Source organism: Myxine glutinosa, chromosome 2 (assembly GCF_964187855.1).
Source record: "Myxine glutinosa chromosome 2, kmMyxGlut1.1, whole genome shotgun sequence".
Classification (NCBI taxonomy): domain Eukaryota; kingdom Metazoa; phylum Chordata; class Myxini; order Myxiniformes; family Myxinidae; genus Myxine; species Myxine glutinosa.
In genome coordinates, this window is record NC_136262.1 from 224,454,405 (window position 1) to 224,477,539 (window position 23,135).

At 45.9% G+C, this 23,135-nt stretch overlaps 1 protein-coding gene across 6 annotated transcripts in view; it reads right to left on the bottom strand.

The window, feature by feature from the left end:
- Positions 1–22,637, bottom strand: part of LOC137420793 (sodium-dependent phosphate transport protein 2B-like) — an 88,207-nt gene extending 65,570 nt beyond the window's left edge. Inside the window, exons 1-2 of one of the 6 annotated variants that reach the window (XM_068106166.2) lie at positions 22,493–22,625; positions 1,016–1,086 (exon numbers count right to left, since the gene is read on the bottom strand). The gene's annotated coding sequence lies outside the window, so the exon portion shown is untranslated. Of the gene's footprint in view, positions 1–1,015; positions 1,179–8,003; positions 8,025–22,492 lie in introns of those variants that run through there. The other 5 variants (XM_068106170.2, XM_068106167.2, XM_068106169.2 and 2 more) reach the window with 5 other exon arrangements.
- Between the last annotated feature and the right edge of the window lie 498 nt (positions 22,638–23,135).

Genomic DNA, 23,135 nt, shown 5'->3' on the forward strand with positions numbered 1-23,135 from the left:
GTGTGTGCAGTTCCTCTGTCTCCATGCCTGTATCCTTCTTCAACATGTTGATGTAGTTGAGAGTTGGTCTGCTTTGCTTTGACCTTCCATGTTAAGGTGTCCAGAGTATAAGTTAGGGAGCAGGTTCATTTTTGTGGCGGTAGCAGGGCCTAGCAATCTTGATAAGTCTTCTTCTCATTTAACCGACAGCTTTGGAAGAGAACCAGAGAGCTCTTTGTTTGTCTGATGTTCAGACCAATGGATATTGAAAGCTAAACAAAGAAGTTGAGGATAGCATCCATCACACCCCTTCTCATGGGTCGCAGTGAGGGTCTATGCTTCACTTCCATAAAGCAGGATGGCCTCTACTATTGCCATGAACATCTCCCATACTGTCTTTGATTAGTTCCAAATAACTGAAACTTTTACTTGCCAGCAAAAAGCACCTTTGACCATTGTTCTGTAGTCCAATTTCTGTGTTCTTGTGCATATTTTAGCCTTTTAAGCATGTTACCCTTTGTTAACAGAGACTTTCTTCCGACAACACATCCTTTAAGTCCTGATTTCAAAAGCGACCATTGTATATTGTTGATGGATGGACAACGACAGTTGAACCTTCTGTCAATTCTGTTGTCAATTCAATGTTTGTCTCCTTTGTATTTCTTAAGGATATTATCTTCAGGTATTACTCATCCTTGTTAGACAGCAATTCTTGGCTTTTCAAGTGGGTTTGACAATTATGGATGATATTACTCTGCACTTCCTGATTGTGCTTCAGATACCACACATTGATGTTCGAGAGAACCGTCCTGAGCTACACAACATCAACAACACCAACACCAAAAACAACAACAACCACAATCTACTTACAGATAGCCATGACGATATCCTTTGACATTTTTCTCAAAAATATAATACAGTACACAACTAGATATCGTTTTTTGTCTGATCTCTCAATGGTGGAGAATCACAATAAAAAAAACATTTTAATCTCGTATCTGGATCTGGATCATCAACAAAATCAAATCAATTCTACCTTGTCAGAGTCACGCACCCAACCGATCCACCAAGTTTCGTCCAAATCCGTCCATAACTTTTTGAGAAATCCTGCTCACAGACAACCAGACAGTCAAGAGTGAAAACATAACCTCCATCCACCGTCAGCGGCAGAGGTAATAATTGTGCATCTGATTTGTTATGATATTGAGTATGGTGTACTTTAGAACTCTGTTACTTATTACCCTTTCTGTCTTCGTTAACCACCACACTTATTCCTCCCACGTTCTTCTGAAGTTGGTCCAAGTCTTTCACGAACCGGCTGGCCAAGCCTGACGTTCGACGAAACAATTAAGGGCAGCAATTTGGAATTTGTTCAGGTGCCGGCGGATAGCTGGTCTGCCCTTCCATGAAGGACACCATCGGATCTTTAATATCTACCAAGTAATGCCACCAAAAAGGCACTAGGAAGAGGGCATACCTCCACCAACCTGAACAGTTTACGTTTTGAATCCCACCGACGGGTCGGATCTGGATCCGGATCTGAACCAAAATCGAATCAGGTTGTTCTTATCAGTTACCCAACTCATTCACCAAGTTTTGTTATAACTCATCCGTAACTTTTTGAAATACGCTATATATCGTTTTTGGCCTTATCATTCAATGGTGAAAAATCACTTCAAATTAAAAAATTATCGTTTATTAAATATCGTATTAATTAAAATATATCGTATTATATATCGTATTAATTATTATAATTAATTAATTAATTAATTATAATTTAATTAATTATCATTAATTAATTCGTATAATTAATTAAATAAATTAGATCATATTAATTAAAAAATGATCAAATTAAAAAATTATCGTATCCGGATCCATATTCGGATGTTCACCAAAATCGAATTGATTTGCTCTTGTCATGCACACAACCTGGCCACCAAATTTCAGCCGATTTTGTCCAAAACTTTTTGAGATATCCTGTTCACAAACAGACAGACAGAATAAACAGACAGGGGTGAAAACATAACCTCCGTCTACCAAATAGAGTGAAGTAGATGGCACGTCATCACAAATCCCCACGCTTTCCATTTAAATCAAAGTTGAAAAATGGCGAAAGGTTCCACTAGAATGAATGAATATGAATGAATATGAATGATCGTTTTAAGGCCATTTTCCATACTAGAGCGGGGGTTAGCCTTGCGGGCCCCATGACAATCATGGTTCCCTGTTTGAGGCAATGTTTTTATGGCCGGATGCCCTTCCTGACGCCAACCCTTGGTCACGCTCTTACGATGCGGAGGGATACAGTGTACCTATTCGAAATCACGGTAGGTTCCACTAGGAATTACCAAATATCAAATTGTGAGTTAAAAATAAATATATTTCCATTTTGACCCCTGTGACCCCTGGGGCATGTTCCAGGAGTGAAATCCCCAAATATCGATGTTGATTGCATGTACAAAGTTTCATTAAAAATGTTTTAAACTGTGTCCATAATGGCATTTTTTGGTATTTGACCTTTTGACCCCACCCCAGGGGACAGGAACAAATATTGCCGAGTTTTTGCCCAACCGTTTAGGAGGAGATAGCGTGACAGACAGACAGACAGACAGACAGACAGAGGGACAGACAGAGCCAATTACAATTCCCCCCTCCCTCTTCCCGTTTTTTTTTTTTCAAAAAGTGCAGTGATATAATGAATGATTGTCTCTTCGTATTGTACACACAGTTTGAGAAATGTTGCTATCAATGGACAAATAAAATAAGACACAATGTTTGAGAAATAATGCTATCCAATGTACGCTGGCTGAAGTTTCCCAAGGCAGTGTTGACCCGAGTGTTTCTCCTCATCTATATAAATGACCCTTCTGATGGTCTGGAAATCCCTCTCCTTTTTGCAGATGACTCCATATTGTTTATTGTATTCTATCCCACTGTTAGGCAGACTGCAGTTGCGTCACTCTCTGCTGATCTGGAATCGATTAGACACTGGTCTGATGAATGAAACATGACCTGTCTACATAAGGTCTCACAGCTGACAATGCATATCAGAGCAAAAACCAAGCCATGAGGTCGAAGGAATTGCCTGCAGAGCTCAGAGGCAGGATTGTGTTGAGGCACAGACTTGGGGAAGCCGACAAAAATATTTCTGCTGCATTGAAGGTTCCCAAGAGCAGAGTGGCCTCCATAATTCTTAAATGGAAGAAGTTTGGAACAACCAGGACTCTTCCTAGAGCTGGCCGCCTGGCCAAACTGAGAAATCGGGGGAGAAGGGCATTGGTAAGAGAGGTGACCAAGAACCAGATGGCCACTCTGGCTGAGCTCCAGAGATCCTGTGTGGAGATGGGAGAAACTTCCAGGACAACCATCACTGCAACACTCCACCGATCTAGGCTTTATGGCACAGTGGCCAGACAGAAGCCAAACAGTTCAATCTTGGTTTCATCAGACCACAGAATCTTGTTTCTCACAGTCTGAGAGTCCTTTAGGTGATTTTTTGCAAACTCCAAGCGGGCTTTCATGTGTCTTTCACTGAGGAGAGGCTAATCTCCTAAACGGTGAAAGATAGGAGGAAACTCTAAAACAAAAAATGTCGGGACAGGCCCCGGGAAGGTTATAGGCTAGTTGGTGAGGCCGGTCGAGGCCGCTTCGCCCGGGTTGGGCCCATTTTGCAATTAAAAGCTGAGCTGAATTATCATAGTCAACCTTCTATGGCTGCGAGTAAAAGCTGAATTATAGTAGTAAATTCATTCAAAAAGAACCCAGAAAACGCAGGGTGCTTTCGGCTAGTATATATATATATACAGTCACGTGAAAAAGTAAGTACTTCCTCCCGTCCATGGTACACGGATTCTTGTGGTGAGGCTGTTGCCCTGAAACAACTTGCTTTCGTCTCCTGGAAAGCAAATCCAACGGAGGGAAATCTCATTTCCTTTCACAAAGCCCGAAACAAGTGTGTGTCCACCCTCAGGAGAGCCAGGAAACAATATCTCACCGTTCTCAAGACCGAACTCTCTTATCTGTCTCCCTCTTCCAAATCCTGGTGGCGTCTGGTCAAATCTGTTTCTGGTGTTTGTTCCCCCTCCATCCCCTCCCTCACCTCAAACGGCTTAACGGCTGACTCCGCACGTGAAAAAGCTGAATGCCTCAACTCTGTGTTTGCCTCTAAATCTTGTGTCCCAAACCCATCCCTCTCTGTACCCATCGTACCTAGTCGTACCCAGCTGCTCCTGGACTCCGTGTCCTTTCCTCCTGACAAGGTGAAAAAGTTTCTGTCAACCCTCGACTCTGATTCTGCAACTGGTCCTGACAGCATCAGCCCACGGGTCCTAAAATCCTATTCTTCCGCTCTTTCACTCCCTCTTTCTGTTCTCTTCACCCTCTCTTTTGCTCAAGGTCATCTGCCATCTGCTTGGATATCAGCCAACATCACCGCTTTGCAGAAAAAAGGTGCAAAAACAGATCCCAGCAACTACAGACCAATCAGCCTTCTCCCAATTATCAGCAAAGTCATGGAATCCATCATTGCTTCAGATATGAAATCTTTCCTCTTCTCCAATGGCTTGATCTCTGATTATCAATTTGGTTTCAGACCTGGTCACTCTACTCTGGACATGCTGCTTCTGCTTTCTCAACAATGGATGGAGGTCCTCAACGCCAAACAGGAAATTAGAGCTGTCTCCCTTGACATTTCACGTGCCTTCGATACGGTCTGGCACCCTGCTCTGCTCACCAAACTCTCCTCCTTTGGTATCCATGGAAATCTCCACGCATGGCTGGTGGACTTCCTCTCTGGTCGTAGTCAACGTGTGGCCCTGAATGGGTTTCTCTCATCTCCTCTTCCTGTTCAGGCTGGAGTTCCCCAAGGTAGTGTTCTGGGCCCTGTGCTTTTTCTGGTCTTCATCAATGATCTCTCTGACTCTCTTGAAAATCCTCTCTATCTCTTTGCTGACGACTCCACTCTCTGTCGCTCCATTCCTCATCCCTCAGATCGGCATCTGCAGCCTCCTCACTCTCTGCAGACCTGGACAAAATCACAGACTGGGCAAACAAATGGAACATGTCTTTCAATCCTGATAAATCTCACACTCTTACGATGTCTCTCCGAAAAGACCGACTGGAAAACCCTCCCATCCACTTTCTGAATAATCCTCTCCAAGAAGTTCTGTCACTCAAGCTTTTGGGTCTCACTATTTGCCATGATCTTTCCTGGGAAAACCACATTTCAAATCTGGCCTCCAAAGCCAGTCGCCGACTGGGCATCCTCCGTCGTGCGAAGTCCTTCCTTGGCACACCTGAGCTCCTCACCACATACAAGGCTTTCATCCGCAGCTCTATGGATTACTGCTCTTCCCTCTGGTCTGGTGCTCCTGCCTCACACCTAGCTCGTCTTCACGATGTTGAAACCAAAGCGTTCAGAATCATTGGAATCTCCCGCGATGAAGCTAACTCCAAGGGCCTTTCACTCACTCACCGCAGGCAGGTTGGTGGTCTTTCCGTCTTCTACCGACTCCTCTCTGGCCTTGCCCCCCCAGCTCTCTCTGGGCTCTGTCCCCCAAATATTCCTACAGGTCGCACAAGATCTGCCTGCAACCCTCTTATGGTTAAACTGCCAAAATCAAGACTTTCTGCTCACCTTCACTCCTTCATTCCTCTTTTCTCCCGCCTCTGGAACAAACTCCCTCACTCTCTTCAATCCCACTCCACCCTCCAGGTCTTTAAAACAGCTGTTCACCACCATCTCTTATCCTCCCCCATCCAAAACCTTGATCTTTTCTACCCCCGCTAATTTCGCTCCCCTTGTGTTCTATACCTCTTACCCCCCCCCCCCTCCCCTTCCCACGCCTCCTGCCCCCAAGCCCTCTCCCTCCCACACTTCTCCCTGCTCTCAAATGTTGTGGTTGTGTGCTTCCCCTTCCCTCCCCATCTTGTCTTGCGCTCCCTCTTTTTGTATATTTTGTTTGTCTGGTTGATTTGTTTGTGAAATAAATGTTAGCTCTTTCACGAGCCTCGATTCAGTATCCAAAAAAAAAAAAAAAAAAAAAAGTACACGCCATGTAAAGTTTTGACTTTTTCAACATATTTCAACATAGAGCTATTTGATCTTCATTTCAACAATATTGATAGATAAAGGTGATATAATATAACAAATATCATGAAACATTTACATTTTGTAGTCCATTTTATAATTAAAATAAACATAAATGCAAATTTTGCATGTGGAAAAAGTAAGTACACCCCTACATTTATCACTACTTCAAATACCTAAAATTAGAATCAGGTGCACCAGCTCAGGTGCAAATGATTAGAACATCGTTGGAGAGGATCTTGGAGGAACCTGTCTTATTTAAGCCTCAGACATTTAGTTTGGTTTGCTCTTTGTTGTTGAAGTGTGCGAGGTCACCATGCCTAGATCAAAAGAGCTCTCTGAGGCCTTCAGAAAGAAGGTTATAGATGCCTACGAGTCTGGGAAGGGATTTAAAAAGATCTTCAAACAATTTGAAATCAATCATTCGACTGTCCGGAAGATCATCTACAAGTGAAGAAGATTCCAAACAACTGCCAACTTGTTCAGGCCAGGCCGCCCCAGCAAGTTCAGCCCGAGAGCAGACCGCAAGATGCTGAAAGAAGTCTCTACGAACCCCAGAATGTCATCACGGGACCTACAGGTAGCTCTTGCCACTGTTGATGTCAAAGTGCACGAGTCTACCACAAGAAAGCGGCTGCACAAATTTGATCGACATGGGAGGTGTGCCAGGAGGAAACCTTTGCTGTCCAGAAAGAACATCAGGGCAACACTAAAGTTTGCCAATGAACACCTAGGCAAAGACCAGCACTTCTGGAACAATGTGCTCTGGACAGATGAGTCAAAGGTAGAGCACTTTGGCCACAGTACCAGAAGACATGTTTGGCGAAAACCAAAGACAGCATTTGACCACAAGAACCTGATACCAACTGTAAAGCATGGTGGTGGAAATATTATGGTTTGGGGCAGCTTTGCTGCATCAGGGCCTGGGCCGCTCACCATCATAGAATCCAGAATTCTTCATTGTACCAGAGGGTGCTTGAGGATAATGTGAGGCCATCTGTCAGAAAGTTGAAGCTCAACCGAAGGTGGACCTTGCAACATGACAATGACACTAACCATTCCAGTAAATCCACCAAGGAATGGCTGAAAAGAAAGAAATGGAGGGTTCTGGAATGGCCAAGTCAAAGCCCGGATCTAAATCCCATCGAGATGTTGTGGGGGGATTTGAAACAAACTGTGCATGCAAGAAACCCCTCAAACATTGCACAGCTGCAAGAATTCTGCATGGAGGAGTGGGAAAAAATTATCCGAGTCGATGTCAGAGACTGGTAGACAGTTATAAGAAACGCCTACTTGAGGTTGTTCTGCCAAAGTGGGCAATACCACCTATTAGAGCCAAGGGTGTACTTACTCTTTCCACATGCGAAATTTGCATTTATGTTTATTTAAATTATAAAATGGACTAACAAATGTAAATGTTTCATGATATTTGTTATGTTATATCACCTTTATCTATCAATATTGTTGAAATGAAGATCAAATAGCTGTATGTTGAAATATGTTGAAAAAGTCAAAACTTTACATGGGGTGTACTTTTTCATGTGACTGTATGTACATATACAAATATGTATATACATATGTATCGATGTGTATATATATTGTTACAGACGCGGTTTTAGATGTTAGTTTACCGAGCGGTTTAGTATTACCGCGTCCGCACAGGTACTCCCCGATTAGAACCCTATCCCGCCCGATTCCACTCGAACGTTGGCCAAATCGCGCTATGCTAAATCAATGAAGGAAAGGACACAACGGCTGGGATTAATGTAACGACACAAGGGGTACAGTTCTCAAGACCTCCGGAGGAGGATATAATTGGTGATGCAGAAACGGGTAGATTACACGGTAAGAGGTAAAGCACAGCAAGATGGGCACTTAGACACAGTCTTATCTTATGCCCGACAGACCACAGACAAACGGGACAAGACTGACTTACACGGGGATTGATGGCAGGGAAGGGCAGGCAGTCGATAGCTCAAGGTGCACCTTGGCTCAGGGGCAGAATCGTCCCGGTCCGGTCCAGAGATGCGGGGAGGTATTTCTCAGCGCTAGGAGGTGGCGTCTTCTCTCTCCAAGCTGGGGGCGCATCTGACGTCACCTCCCTCTTCCTGCGCATGTCCAGCGGGGAGTGACACGCCCTCGGCTCGTTAGCTCCGCCCCAGATGGAATCGGTCCGCCGCTTCTATTGGGTGCGGGGGTTACCGGGCTCCGCCCTTGATGAGGAGCTGACTGCGAGCCCCTGCGTGGTAACCCCGTCGGAGCACATGTTCAATGGCGGCTAACCAAGCCGGAGTGAGGACGCACACTCCCCGCGCCGCCGCCGCTGTTGTTGTAGTTGTTGTTGTACCATGAGGAAGAGCTGCGGCGAGGTATTGGGAGGTCCTAAACTTTCTAACGGTGCCATACAATCACATTCTGGTGCAACGAAGAGTCAGAATTAATGGAAATGAGTCCTTAACTGACATAGACTAAGAATAACTAGCAAGATGTCCTATAGTTGTCTACGTGAGATGTGGTGGACCTGGATGCGACATTTAATGGGGGAAAAAGGGGGAGGTCGGGTCTACAGAGTGGTGTTTACAGAAAATGGGACTAGGGAATGGGGGATTGGGGATAGTTGGGAAGTATTGGGGAAATAGGGGAATATTTACAAGCGGATATGGATGGAGGCCAAATCCCATATCCGCAACATTGCACCCTTCTCTACCTCGGGGCGTCCCGACCCGATAAATTTTTACCTACGTTAGTGTGGCACTCAGATGTAGTTCCCTCTACTATTAACTCAACCCTGAGTGCGACAGTTTTACAGATGTTCACAAATGAGTAAATATGTCCCCCTGCGACGTTGCACCCTTCTCCTCACAGAAACACACCCACAGGATAACCGAATCGCGGAAAGAATCCTCAAACTAAACATACAGCCGGTAGGGAGCATTATTTACACAAGACTACACTGATATTTACACTACGATCCAGGACCTGTTTTTGGAGGAACACATGCAGATGTTATGCATAGAGAGAGCACGCATGCCAGCATCGATACACCAACCCACGAGTGCTCTGTGGCCCTACGGCCTTTAATAATGTGCAGAGCACCCCATCCAAGCACCAAAAGCACCACCCCATCATGTACAGTCAGCACCATCCGGTGCACCAATAAAGTGTTCATAGTCACCGGTGGTGTCGCAGCCGGCCGATGTTCTGCCGCTGGTCTTGCCTTGGAGCCCACTTGGTGTTCTGGCTTCCTTCAAAAATAAAGAAAGGCGCCAACCGCGTCCATTTCTAAATTGTGGCCGTCAGGGGGGCCAACTATAAGTGGTTCACCTGTATGGCATAGGTGCCACGTTGACCCATAGGTCCATCAACGGGTGGTGCTTGCCCGCAAGAGAACTGCGGTCCATGGTGGGCGGCCACAAAAATTGCGGTCCATATGGTGTATCGATCCAGGCAGCAAGCAGCGAAAGTACAGGCCCACAACTGCGGAGCCAGCACCTCTCTCTCCTCTCTCTCTGCCCCAAAGCCAGATCCTCGGAGGTGGGAGACAAAAGAAGAAGACAAGTGAGTAAGGTGGTAAGGGCGCAAAAGTGCACGCAATACAAGGTGATGCACCCTGGGGGCACATGGGAACCAGGTGAGACAGGTACATTCCTACCGTACGCCCCCCCCCACCAGGTAACCTACATTGCCCCTCCCTTACCCCTTACTGTATCCACAAAACACAACACTACCCATAAACATCTACTTTACACATCAACAAACGTCCCTACTGTCTTCCCCGTTCCTCCCATAAACCAAATTCGTCTTCTCTCCCTCCTAACCAATCAAATTTGCCATTTCCAACTCTCATCAAAATTTGCCATCTCCAACTCAACATCAAAATTTGCCATCACCAATTCATCATCAGTCCCTCCTAGGGAGGGAGAGATGGAATCACCCCAATGTCTCATCCACGTCGTGATGCGTCTCACAAATCCAACAGCAATTCTCCTTTCCTCCACACAGAACAAAGAAAACACAGGTGTGGAGTCATCATCATCACCTCAGGTAAGTGGCTGCGTATGGTGCGACAGGTTCATCAATCCTAACTATTTCCTAAATGACTTTAACAACTTTACATTACCCGGGGTCTTTCTTCTGCCAAACCATTGGCCAACTTACACTATGGGTTCTAAAAACCAATTCCCATTGACCAAACTGTGGTGCCTCTCAATTTGGGGTCTCACCTCCCCCGATTCATCTCCCGGTGCCCTCGCACAATTTCTGGGCTGTGACGTGTAGCTCTCCCAGCAGGTCTACCCACCTGCACACCTCCACCACTGTAGTTGCCACCCGAGCTTACCTGCTCCTCACCCTAACCTAACTAACTGGGGAAGGCCCTTTCGCACTCTCACCCCCTCAGTGCCCTCTCTGGCACGGGCTGCCCGATCCACCCCCGGGATCCTCAGGCACCCACTGACACTAACGGCTCCCAGAGCCCACCTGCGGCCTCACCTGGCCGACATCCTCACAGTGGTGGAGTGCCCAAACCAACTACACACACTAACAGGCTACACGCCCAGCCATTTCCACAACACTAATACACCCATCCACAATACCATTCTGCAACCGCACCACAAATGCCAATATCCAACCACAATTTACCTATACCCTCTACCTAACACTTACACTACCCGCCCCGGGTACTCGTGAAAGGGGTCCACTCTTCCCCCATCCACACCTTCGCACCATGCACACCACTCCGTACCACTTACTCCAACTCTCTCCACACCACTCATTCCAATACTCCATGTGTTCCACACACCTGTACTTGCACACCTGTGCTCTCACACCTGGTGCCACCTGCACCCTTCTCTCCCCAAGCGCATTCGCGCTGATCCACAACACTCACTACTCATACACTGCTCCACACTGCTCCACACTGCTCCACACACCTGTCCAGTTCTCACACAGCATCATCTCATCTAACTACTCCCCTCTGAAACTTGCGCTTCCCAGTCGTCCCTTTAAACTATTGCGCTCCCTCGTCATTATAATCCACACTAATCTACCTGCGTCCCCACTACAGGTATCAGTCACTAACTAACCTTAACGTTACCTAATGTCATCTTCGCTAGATCCCTACACACAATATATCCTAACCCACCCGGGCTAGTTTTCACTGCCATACACCCCATAAGCTATAGCGCATTTGCCCCACCTGTGAGGGATGGTGGATTTGCCATCCCACCACATCGGGGGTCTCTCACTATAAATTTTGCTCGTCCAAATTCCAACCAATTCAAAAATTTTCCATTTACTGCCAATTCTACCCACTATTATAAATTTCGTATCAAATCACGATCACTATCACTATCACCCGTCTACTTATTACATCCTCTCGGTGCGCCAATTCCCTTTTAAAGCTCGGCTTCGTACAGCCGAGCAATGAATACGGGTTGTTTTGTGCCAGCGGCTGGATACGTCCCGCATTCGTGGCAGGGACGGGGGCTTACCCGGGCCGAGATCCCACGCACCACCTCGGCGTGGAGCCATCCAATGTCCCGATCTCGACCTGCCGGCACGTCTCAATAGAAAGTGGTCGCCATGACGACCCTTCCTATCGGGCTGCCCGCTCCGCCTAGTGGAGCACGGACGTGGCCGTTCAAAGCGAGGCCCGGCGTGGATCGCGTACGGCGGTTCTTTCGAACCCGCCGTGGCTCGGATCCCCGCTGGTTCTCGCGGCACACGAAGCCCGGCACGCACCGAGGGCCCGATTCGGCTATAAGTCGTTCTAACCTCTAACCCGTTTACCGTCGATGCTTCACCTGCATGCTTACATGCATACGCTACCCCTTTCTTGCTCATACCTCCAGCCGTTCCCATGCTCCTCGTCGTACCTTCTCTAACACACCCAGGTACACTCATTCCACTCACAGCCTTGGTCACACACCTGACCACCGAACACTTTGGCACACATTCGTCGCTCGCACACCTCACCAACACACCTCTTCGCGCCCCCTCCTCGGTCACCTCCTCTGTGACAATCACAGGTGTGCCCTCACTTGCACACCCAACCACGTGCCTCACGACCAATTCCAGCGTGCATTCCCACACACGCTCTACCATTCCAGGTGTGCATCCTTCCATTCCAGGTGTACATCCTCGCTCACCTGTCACAACTAACTCACGCTCCATGTCACTCTCACTACTCTCACCTCCACTCTCGGTCGCGCACTCACCCTTACTCTCGACAGCGCACTCTTTCCTCATGCATCTGTCCGTTACACACCTTTCTCGTGCACACTCTTGCGCAGACTCTCCCGTCACACCCTCTGTAACACTCACCACAGGCGTGCATTCTTCCTTGCCTTTGACAGCGCACTCTTTCCCCATGCACCTGTCCGTCACACATCTTTCTCGCACCCCCTCTCCCGTTACATCCTCTGTAACACTCACCACACCGCGCTTCCATGTGCTCCCTCGCACACGCGCTACGACCGACTCACTCTCGACAGCACCCTCACTCCTTGGCACGCACTTTTTCCTCACACACCCCAGAGTCGGACTTTCTCGCACACCCCCTTTTTCGCACACCAGACCTGTCGCACACGTTACCAGCGGCCTCTCACGAACACCCGGGTCCATCTCGACCCCCAAGCTTCTTAAATCACCTGGCGCATCATACGCACGACCATATTGGTCACCACTTACACCGGGTCCTCTTCCTCTTCGCTTCTCCTCCATCACCTGCGAATCCCTCATCCGGTTAATGAGCACATCATCACGATCCAAACACAGACTTTGGACCAATTCTTTTACCTCCTCTTTTATCTCTTTCTTATCCCCTCTCCGTCGCTTCTTAATTTCGCTCACCCCTTCTTCCACTTCTTCTAATTTCTGCTTTACCTCTTTTATTTCCCGGTACGTCTCCTCAAGTTCGTCCTCTAAGGCTACCTTGACCGTTTCCATGTGCGTCCTCACCTGCCGGTCCTTCGTCTCCATTACCTCTGTCACCTCGTCCAACCTCGTTGTCAGTCCCTCACGTACCATCTGACATTCCCTCTTCGTCGCTATCAAGTCGTCTTTTAGTTCTTTCTGTGTCGCTTTTAACCCTCCTAATACCGCAGTGTTCCTTTGAACCTGCTCCGTTAGTCCTTTTTGTCCCTCCGTCAGCTGTTCCACCTCCTGCGTCAGGTCCTCTATGCCCCCTTGTAACTTTACAGTCCCCTTTCTCACCTCCTTCTCCATGTGCTCCTAACAGTGCCTCACCTCCTCGCGCACTCCTCCGACCTCCTCACTCACACCTCTTCTGATCTCTTCTCCCATCACTTGCATCTCCTGCCCAGATGCCACCCTCATCTGCTCCATTTCCTCCCTGTGAGCATCCAATTTAGTTTCTACCCCCATTCTGACCCCCTCTATCTGCTGCCCCATTTTTTTTACTTCCCTTTCCGCTTGGTCCCTCATGTCCCTCAATTTGCCTTCCATACTGTTTTCTAACCCCTCTAACCCCTTTTGCATCCCTTCCATTTGATTCTCTTGAGCGGCCATTCTGTTTTCTACCCCCATTAACACCTCCTGTATTCCCCCTAATCTATTGTCTAATCCCTCTATTCTACTCCCTAACCCTCCGATCTGGGCCCCCATGTCCTCCCTTAATTTCTCGCTATTGGACCCCATGTCCTCCCTCAATTTCTCGCTATTGGACCCCATGTCCTCCCTCAATTTCTCGCTATTCTGGGCCATAAGGGCCTTCATTTGTATTAAAAAAAGGTTCAAATCTACCAGCGGCGCTACTACGGTCGCGGGCGCGGTCGCCGTGGCCATGTGCGAGGCGCCATTTTGCGTGCCCGTAACCTCGTGCGCGACGACGCTATTTTGCGAACCTGCCACCCTCACTGCTTCGCTCTCCTCATGTCCCTCAATTTGGTCCTGGATCGACCCTGCCTCACTCTCCTCTACCGGAACCCAGCCGTCTTGATCCGCCATAGCGCGACTTTCAAAATTCGGGTTTTTATTTTTTTTGTAAAACAAAATCAAATTTCGCCTTTAATAATTTCGAGCGCGTGAAACGCGCTTCGGGTCCGATCTCACTCCTCGACACCAATTGTTACAGACGCGGTTTTAGATGTTAGTTTACCAAGCGGTTTAGTATTACCGCGTCCGCACAGGTACTCCCCGATTAGAACCCTATCCCGCCCGATTCCACTCGAACGTTGGCCAAATCGCGCTATGCTAAATCAATGAAGGAAAGGACACAACGGCTGGGATTAATGTAACGACACAAGGGGTACAGTTCTCAAGACCTCCGGAGGAGGATATAATTGGTGATGCAGAAACGGGTAGATTACACGGTAAGAGGTAAAGCACAGCAAGATGGGCACTTAGACACAGTCTTATCTTATTCCCGACAGACCACAGACAAACGGGACAAGACTGACTTACACGGGGATTGATGGCAGGGAAGGGCAGGCAGTCGATAGCTCAAGGTGCACCTTGGCTCAGGGGCAGAATCGACCCGGTCCGGTCCAGAGATGCTGGGAGGTATTTCTCAGCGCTAGGAGGTGGCGTCTTCTCTCTCCAAGCTGGGGGCGCATCTGACGTCACCTCCCTCTTCCTGCGCATGTCCAGCGGGGAGTGACACGCCCTCGGCTCGTTAGCTCCGCCCCAGATGGAATCGGTCCGCCGCTTCTATTGGGTGCGGGGGTTACCGGGCTCCGCCCTTGACGAGGAGCTGACTGCGAGCCCCTGCGTGGTAACCCCGTCGGAGCACATGTTCAATGGCGGCTAACCAAGCCGGAGTGAGGACGCACACTCCCCGCGCCGCCGCCGCTGTTGTTGTAGTTGTTGTTGTACCATGAGGAAGAGCTGCGGGGAGGTATTGGGAGGTCCTAAACTTTCTAACGGTGCCATACAATCACATTCTGGTGCAACGAAGAGTCAGAATTAATGGAAACGAGTCCTTAACTGACATAGACTAAGAATAACTAGCAAGATGTCCTATAGTTGTCTACGTGAGATGTGGTGGACCTGGATGCGACATTTAATGGGGGAAAAAGGGGGAGGTCGGGTCTACAGAGTGGTGTTTACAGAAAATGGGACTAGGGAATGGGGGATTGGGGATAGTTGGGAAGTATTGGGGAAATAGGGGAATATTTACAAGCGGATATGGATGGAGGCCAAATCCCATATCCGCAACAATATATACAGACTTGGCATTTAATATGGAATATTTTATTGTGGGGGTGAACTTACTTTTCAAGATGTCTTAGAACCAAAAGTTCATTGGAATTATGTTGAAATTATTCTAGATTTTGTTAATGTGACCTTTAAAAGAAACAAAAACCACATTTGACATTTCGAAGCAAATAAATTGATCCTTGAAAGTGATGTAAACTGATATCGAACTCAATTCCCGGACAGTACTGTGTTAAACTTCTGTACGTTTTCCAGAAGTATCTCTTTATTTTGCACATTAGCCAAAAAAAATTTCAACAAAAACAAAAGCTAAATTATGACTGGGATTACGGACAGTAAAATTGCAGTTCAGTACTTCGTGTAACCCCCACGAGCATTCAGGAGAGCACGTACACGTTGAGGCATGCTGTTCACGAGATTTGCCAAGGTTTGGACAGGAATCGCTTGCCATGCAGTGACAATAGCCTGCTGCAATTCACGCACAGAGGTAGGCTGCTGGTCCAAGTTGTCGATTTGACGCGTTAATTCTGCCCACAATTTCTCTATCGGATTCATATCCGGGGACATGGCAGGCCACTCCATATGCTCTACACCACGGTCAGCAAGAAAGTGTTGGATCATGCGAGCACGATGAGGCCGTGCATTGTCATCTTGGAAGACAAAGTTTCCTCGAAAGGCTGCACGAGCAAATGGAAGCAATGTTTCTTCCAGAATGACCCTGTACTTAAACTGGTTCAGGTTTCCATTCAGAGCAACCAGGTCAGTTTTGCCCCCTGCATGAAAAGCAGCCCAAACGGTCACCCCACCACCTCCAGCTTGGACTCTTGGCACTATACAATCTTCGTTGTGGGCTTCATGCACTTGTCTGTGCACTCGGACGGGGCCATCTTGACGATAGATCAGAAATCTAGACGTCACTGAAGGTCACGTGATTCCATTTTCCTGGCTGCCATTGACGGTGCTCTCTGGCCCACTGCAATCGGCGCTGGCTGTGTTGTCTGGTCAGACGTGGCTTTCTCAGGGGATGCCTGGCACAGTAGCCTGCTTGAACCAGTCGTTGGTTGGCTAGCCTTCTGGATACAGGCACATTTGTCAGTTGCTGCCACTCAGCCCTAAGCCGATTAGCTGACTTGGTACGGCCATTGCAGACTAACCGGTGCAGCTGGCGATCATCTCTCCTTGTGGTTCTGCGTGGATGTCCTGGCCTCGGTATTGGTGTAGGGACACCCCTCTGAGCATTTCGTTTCAGGATCTTTGACACCTGACCTTGAGTGATGCCATACTGCCGAGCAATAGCACGCTGTTTCATGCCAGAATTTCGTAAAGCCACCACTCCATGACAAACAGCATTGTGAAGTTGACGGACCATCTCCAGAGGAAGCGGCAATAACTTTTGTAGACGTGCAACAGTTGTTTTCCACTAATACAGAATGCAACAACCCTTATATACCCGATTGTGAAGCCAATCGTCAAATGTACCTGTCCTTACATTTTGTCATGCCACCTGTGATATAATCCTGTTATTGACTTCTTGCTGCGAAAGACAATCAGTGACATGGTTCTTTCAACAAAGACATCACCGAAGCATAAAAGAAACTCACCAGATTGATATACTGAGTTCAGAAAGTAAACTCAAGTCAAGAACAAAAAAATATGCCATATTAAATGCCAAGTCTGTATATATATATATATATATATATATATATATGTATATATATATATATATATATATATATATATATATATATATATATATATATATATATATATATATTGTTGTGGATTTGAGAATCCTGTGTTTTTTATTTGTTGTTGTAAGTGTCATGAATCTTGTTGTAAATATCACCCTCCATAGTGTAAAGGTCAAAGGTCGTCCCCTTAGTTAATCCATATACATGCACGTAGCAAATCATATATCCTTCTAAATAGTTATCTCCTTATTCTATGTAGTTTAAGGCTCTGTTCCCACTAGTTGACACTGCATTGCATCAGATGACATAAAATAGTTCCCTTCCATATCCCAAAGCCTCCATTGCCAACTGCATTGGGCGGGTTTCTGCAAAGCCTCCATTGCCAACTGCATTGGGTGGTTTTCTGCATTTGCCGCCATTGCCATGTGCTGTACCTCGGAGAAGAAAGGCGTGTCTCCACCTCGTCATCGGAGGGTGGAGTCAGGAGAGCCCTTGCCGACCAACCAAGCACGAGGGGTTTGGCTTGAGAGGGCGGAGAGAGAACGATCGGGGAGGTTCGCGAAGGTTCGAGGGTGTGGCCTATATAACCCGCGGCGGGACGCCCCCACCAGAGATGAGTCCTTGGAGAGCACGCGACGCACCTGAGACGAGTTGAGGAAGGAGATGCTTGAGGGAGAGAGAAGCACGCATGAGCTTTGAACCACCGCAGCTTGAACCACAGCAGCTTTAACCACCGCAGCTTTGAGCTTTGACGGCAGTTTCGACCGTGGCCGCAAAGGAACGCCGCCGTGCGAAACTGATCGAGAAGGGGCGGCGGCTGCTCACTCCCGGCCCGACCGTGCTCCGGTTCCAGTTGAACCTTCCTCTCCTTCCCGCCATTCGTTCCTGCCTTCATTCCCCATTCGTGTGAGTCTGATTGTCGTCCATCTTTTATGTTGTCCTGGGGTTAAGTAAGATTGTATAGTATAAGCTAGTATTTGCACTGTGTCTTCTGGTCCTTCCATTCTTTCTGTCTTTATTTTATTATCCTTCCTTCTCCTTGGTTTCTTTTGACTTGTAAATAGTAGTAATAAATCATATTTGTATTTCCTACCTTCGTTCTTCTTCTTCATGCTCGTCCGGTCGTCTTTGAGGTTTCCACATTGAACACCTGTGGCACGGTTTGGCCAACGTTAAAGAATTGGGTCAGTTACCTGCTAATGGTTCGTGCCGCAGTTGCTAAACCGCTCGGCAATTAACATCTGTCCGCGGTCGCGAACGAGGTTGCGCACCTGCCTCTCCGGAGGGAGCTTGGGCAACTTCAGGACCACGTCGGTCAGTCATAGACGAGGGGATTAATCCCCCCTCGATAAGGGGAAAAGAGGCCGACGGAGAGATCCGTAACAATATATATACAGACTTGGCATTTAATATGGAATATATATTTTTTCTTGACTTGGGTTTACTTTCTTAACTCAGTATATCAATCTGGTGAGTTTCTTTTACACTTTGGTGATTTATTTGTTAAAAGAACCATGTCACTGATTGTCTGTCGCAGCAAGAAGTCAACAACAGGATTATATCACAGGTGGCGTGGCAAAATGTACGGACAGGTGCATTTGATGATTGGCTTCACAGGCGGGTATACAAGGGTTGTTGCGTTCTGTATTAGTGGAAAACAACTGCTGCACGTCTCCAAAAGTTATTGCCGCTTCCTCTGGAGATGGTCCGTCAACTCGACAATGCTGTTTGTCATGGAGTGGTGGCTTTACGAAATTACGGCATGAAACAGCATGCTATTGCTCGGCAGTACGGCATCACTCAAGGTCAGGTGTCAAAGATCCTGAAACGAAATGCTCAGAGGGGTGTCCCTACTCCAATACCGAGGCCAGGACGTCCCCGCAGAACCACAAGGAGGGATGATCGCCAGCTGCACCGGTTAGTCCGCAATGGCCGTACCAAGTCAGCTAATCAGCTTGGGGCTGAGTGGCAGCAACTGACAAATGTGCCTGTATCCAGAAGGCTAGTCAACCAACGACTGGTTCAAGCAGGCTATCGTGCCAGGCGTCCCCTGAGAAAGCCACGCCTGACCAGACAACACCACCAGCGCCGATTGCAGTGGGCCAGAGAGCACCGTCAATGGCAGCCAGGACACTGGAATCACGTGATCTTCAGTGACGAGTCTAGATTTCTGGTTTATCGTCAAGATGGCCGCATCCGAGTGCGCAGACAAGTGCATGAAGCCTACAACAAAGATTGTATAGTGCCAAGAGTCCAAGCTGGAGGTGGTGGGGTGACCGTTTGGGCTGCTTTTCATGCAGGGGGCAAAACTGACCAGGTTGTTCTGAATGGAAACCTGAACCAGTTCAAGTACAGGGCCATTCTGGAAGAAACATTGCTTCCATTTGCTCGTGCAGCCTTTCGAGGAAACTTTGTCTTCCAAGATGACAATGCACGGCCTCATCATGCTCGCATGATCCAACTCTTTCTTGCTGACCGTGGTGTAGAGCATATGGAGTGGCCTGCCATGTCCCCAGATATGAATCCGATAGAGAACTTGTGGGCAGAATTAACGCGTCAAATCGACCACTTGGACCAGCAGCCGACCTCTGTGCGTGAATTGCAGCAGGCTATTGTCACTGCATGGCAAGCGATTCCTGTCCAAACCTTGGCAAATCTCGTGAACAGCATGCCTCAACGTGTACATGCTCTCCTGAATGCTCGTGGGGATTACACGAAGTACTGAACTGTAATTTTACTGTCCGTAATCCCCGTCATAATTTAACTTTTGTTTTTGTTTTAAATTTTTTTGGCTAATGTGCAAAATAAAGAGATACTTCTGGAAAACGTACAGAAGTTTAACACAGTACTGTCCATGAATTGAGTTCGATATCAGTTTACATCACTTTCAAGGATCAATTTATTTGTTTCGAAATGTCAAATGTGTTTTTTGTTTCTTTTAAAGGTCACATCAACAAAATCTAGAATAATTTCAACATAATTCCAATGAACTTTTGGTTCTAAGACATCTTGAAAAGTAAGTTCACCCCCACAAAAAAAATATTCCATATTAAATGCCAAGTCTGTATATACACATCGATATATATGTATATCTATGTAGTTTGTATGTCCATACATATATACATACCTCACCACCACTCAGCACATACATACAGGAGGGGTAGGTGCAGACTGGAAGTTTGGGACAATTACATCTCACTACCACGTAATTCAAAACACCTCACTACCACGTAATTCAAAACCCCTCACCACCACGTAATTCAAAACACCTCACCACCACGAAATTAAAAACACTTCACCACCATCTAATTCAAAACACCTCACCACCACAAAATTAAAAACACCTCATCACCACGAAATTAAAAACACCTCACCACCACGAAATTAAAAACACCTCATCACCATGTAATTTAAAACACCTCACCACCACTAAATTCAAAATACCTAATCACCACGAAATTAAAAACACCTCACCACCATGTAATTCAAAATACCTCATCACCACGAAATTAAAAACACCTCACCACCATGTAATTTAAAATACTTCACCACCACGAAATTTTAAAGACTTCACAACCACGGAAACAAAAGTTTGAGGGAGTAGCTCAGTGACAACACAGACACTGCCCATATATATATATATATATATATATATATATATATATATATATATATATATATATATATATATATATATATATATATATATATATACATACATACATACATACACAGTCACGTGAAAAAGTAAGTACACCCCATGTAAAGTTTTGACTTTTTCAACATATTTCAACATACAGCTATTTGATGTTCATTTCAACAATATTGAAAGATAAAGGTAATATAATATAACAAATATCATGAAACATTTACATTTTGTCGTCCATGGTATAATTTAAATAAAAATAAGTGCAAATTTCGCGTGTGGAAAAAGTAAGTACACCTTTAGCACTAATCGGTGGTATTGCCCCCTTTGGCAGAAACAACCTCAAGTAGGCGTTTCTTACAACTGTCTACCAGTCTCTGATATCGACTGGGAGAAATTTTTGCGCACTCCTCCATGCAGAATTCTTTCAGCTGTGCGATGTTTGAGGGGTTTCTTGCATGCACAGCTCGTTTCAAATCCCCCCACAAAATCTCGATGGGATTTAGATCCGGGCTTTGACTTGGCCATTCCAGAACCCTCCATTTCTTTCTTTTCAGCCATTCCTTGGTGGATTTACTGGTATGTTTAGGGTCATTGTCATGTTGCAAGGTACACCTTCGGTTGAGCTTCAACTCTCCGACAGATGGCCTCACATTATCCTCAAGCACCCTCTGGTACAATGAAGAATTCATAGTGGATTCTATGATGGTGAGCTGCCCAGGCCCTGATGCAGCAAAGCTGCCCCAAACCATAATATTTCCACCACCATGCTTTTACAGTTGGTATCAGGTTATTGTGGTCAAATGCTGTCTTTGGTTTTCGCCAAACATGTCTTCCGGTACTGTGGCCAAATAGCTCTACCTTTGACTTATCTGTCCAGAGCACATTGTTCCATAAGTGTTGGTCTTTGTCTCGGTGTTAATTGGCAAACTTCAGTCTTGCCCTGATGTTCTTTCTGGACAGCAAAGGTTTCCTCCTGGCACACGTCCCATGTAGATCAAATTTGTGCAGCCTCTTTCTCATGGTAGACTCGTGCACTTTGACATCAACAGTGGCAAGAGCTACCTGTAGGTCCGGTGATGACATTCTGGGGTTCTTAGAGACACTCTTTCAGCATCTTGCGGTCTGCTCTCGGACTGAACTTGCTGGGGAGGCTTGGCCTGAACAAGTTGGCAGTGGTTTGGAATCTTCTCCACTTGTAGATGATCTTCCAGACAGTCGAATGATTGATTTCAAATTGTTTGGAGATCTTTTTAAATCCCTTCCCAGACTCGTAGGCATCTATAACCTTCCTTCTGAAGGCCTCAGAGAGCTCTTTTGATCTCAGCATGGTGACGCCGCACACTTCAACAACTAAAGGAAACCAAACTAAATGTCTGAGGTTTAAATAAGACGGGTTCCTCCAAGATCCTTTCTGACGATGTTCTAATCATTTGCACCTGAGCTGGTGCACCTGATTCTAATTTTAGGTATTTGAAGTAGTGATAAATGTAGGGGTGTACTTACTTTTTCCACATGCAAAATTTGCATTTATGTTTATTTAAATTATACAATGGACTACAAAATGTAAATGTTTCATGATATTTGTTATATTATATCACCTTTATCTATCAATATTGTTGAAATGAAGATAAAATAGCTGTATGTTGAAATATGTTGAAAAAGTCAAAATTTTACATGGGGTGTACTTACTTTTTCACGTGACTGTATATATATGCATATATATTTATATACATATATATATATATATATAAATATATATATATATATATATGTATATATATATATATATATATATATATATATAATATTCATTTGAAATTACGGCATATATATATACATTTATACATTTATTTTTTATTTATTTATATTTATACATTTATATATATATATATACATGAGGCAACATACCACGCCAAGAACTGCGAGTGCCGAGGTGTGCCAAGGTAAGTCGATCTCGAGAGTTTGATGTTGGCGACTTCGTGGGTCAAGTTCCTACTTGAGGAAACAAAATTCGTATCAAGGTTGAAAACGTATTTGCTATATAACTGTAAGTGAAAGGTCTTGGGCGAGGCATTCTTTGGCAGTTAATCATTAATCTTAAAGCAGGTGAAATGAGCGACTTAACCTCCTCCAATCATCAAAGGTGCTTCATGAATGTTTAATTGCCTCTTTAAAAAAAAAAACAATTGTAATAACCACTGGTCTGAAATGGACAATGATGTATCAAGTTCATAAATTACATACATACAGTGATTACAAATAAAGAAACAATAATTACTCGGGCGCCATCTTGGCTGAGTGTTTCCACCCATTACAATGTTTCACATTCATTTTAACCTTGCATTGTGAAAAAATCCACAATTCATAAACTGTGGCATGAAAACAAATTAAGACGAACCTTTATTTACCTATACAGTACTAGGTCTTGTCATGTCCAATAGGATGACACTTACCTTCAAGCTTTCAAGCCTGGGTTTGATTCCCTATCCAGCTATAAACTGTCAGATTGGTGCTTCATAGCAAAGAGGTCCTCTACTCACTCGGATGAATG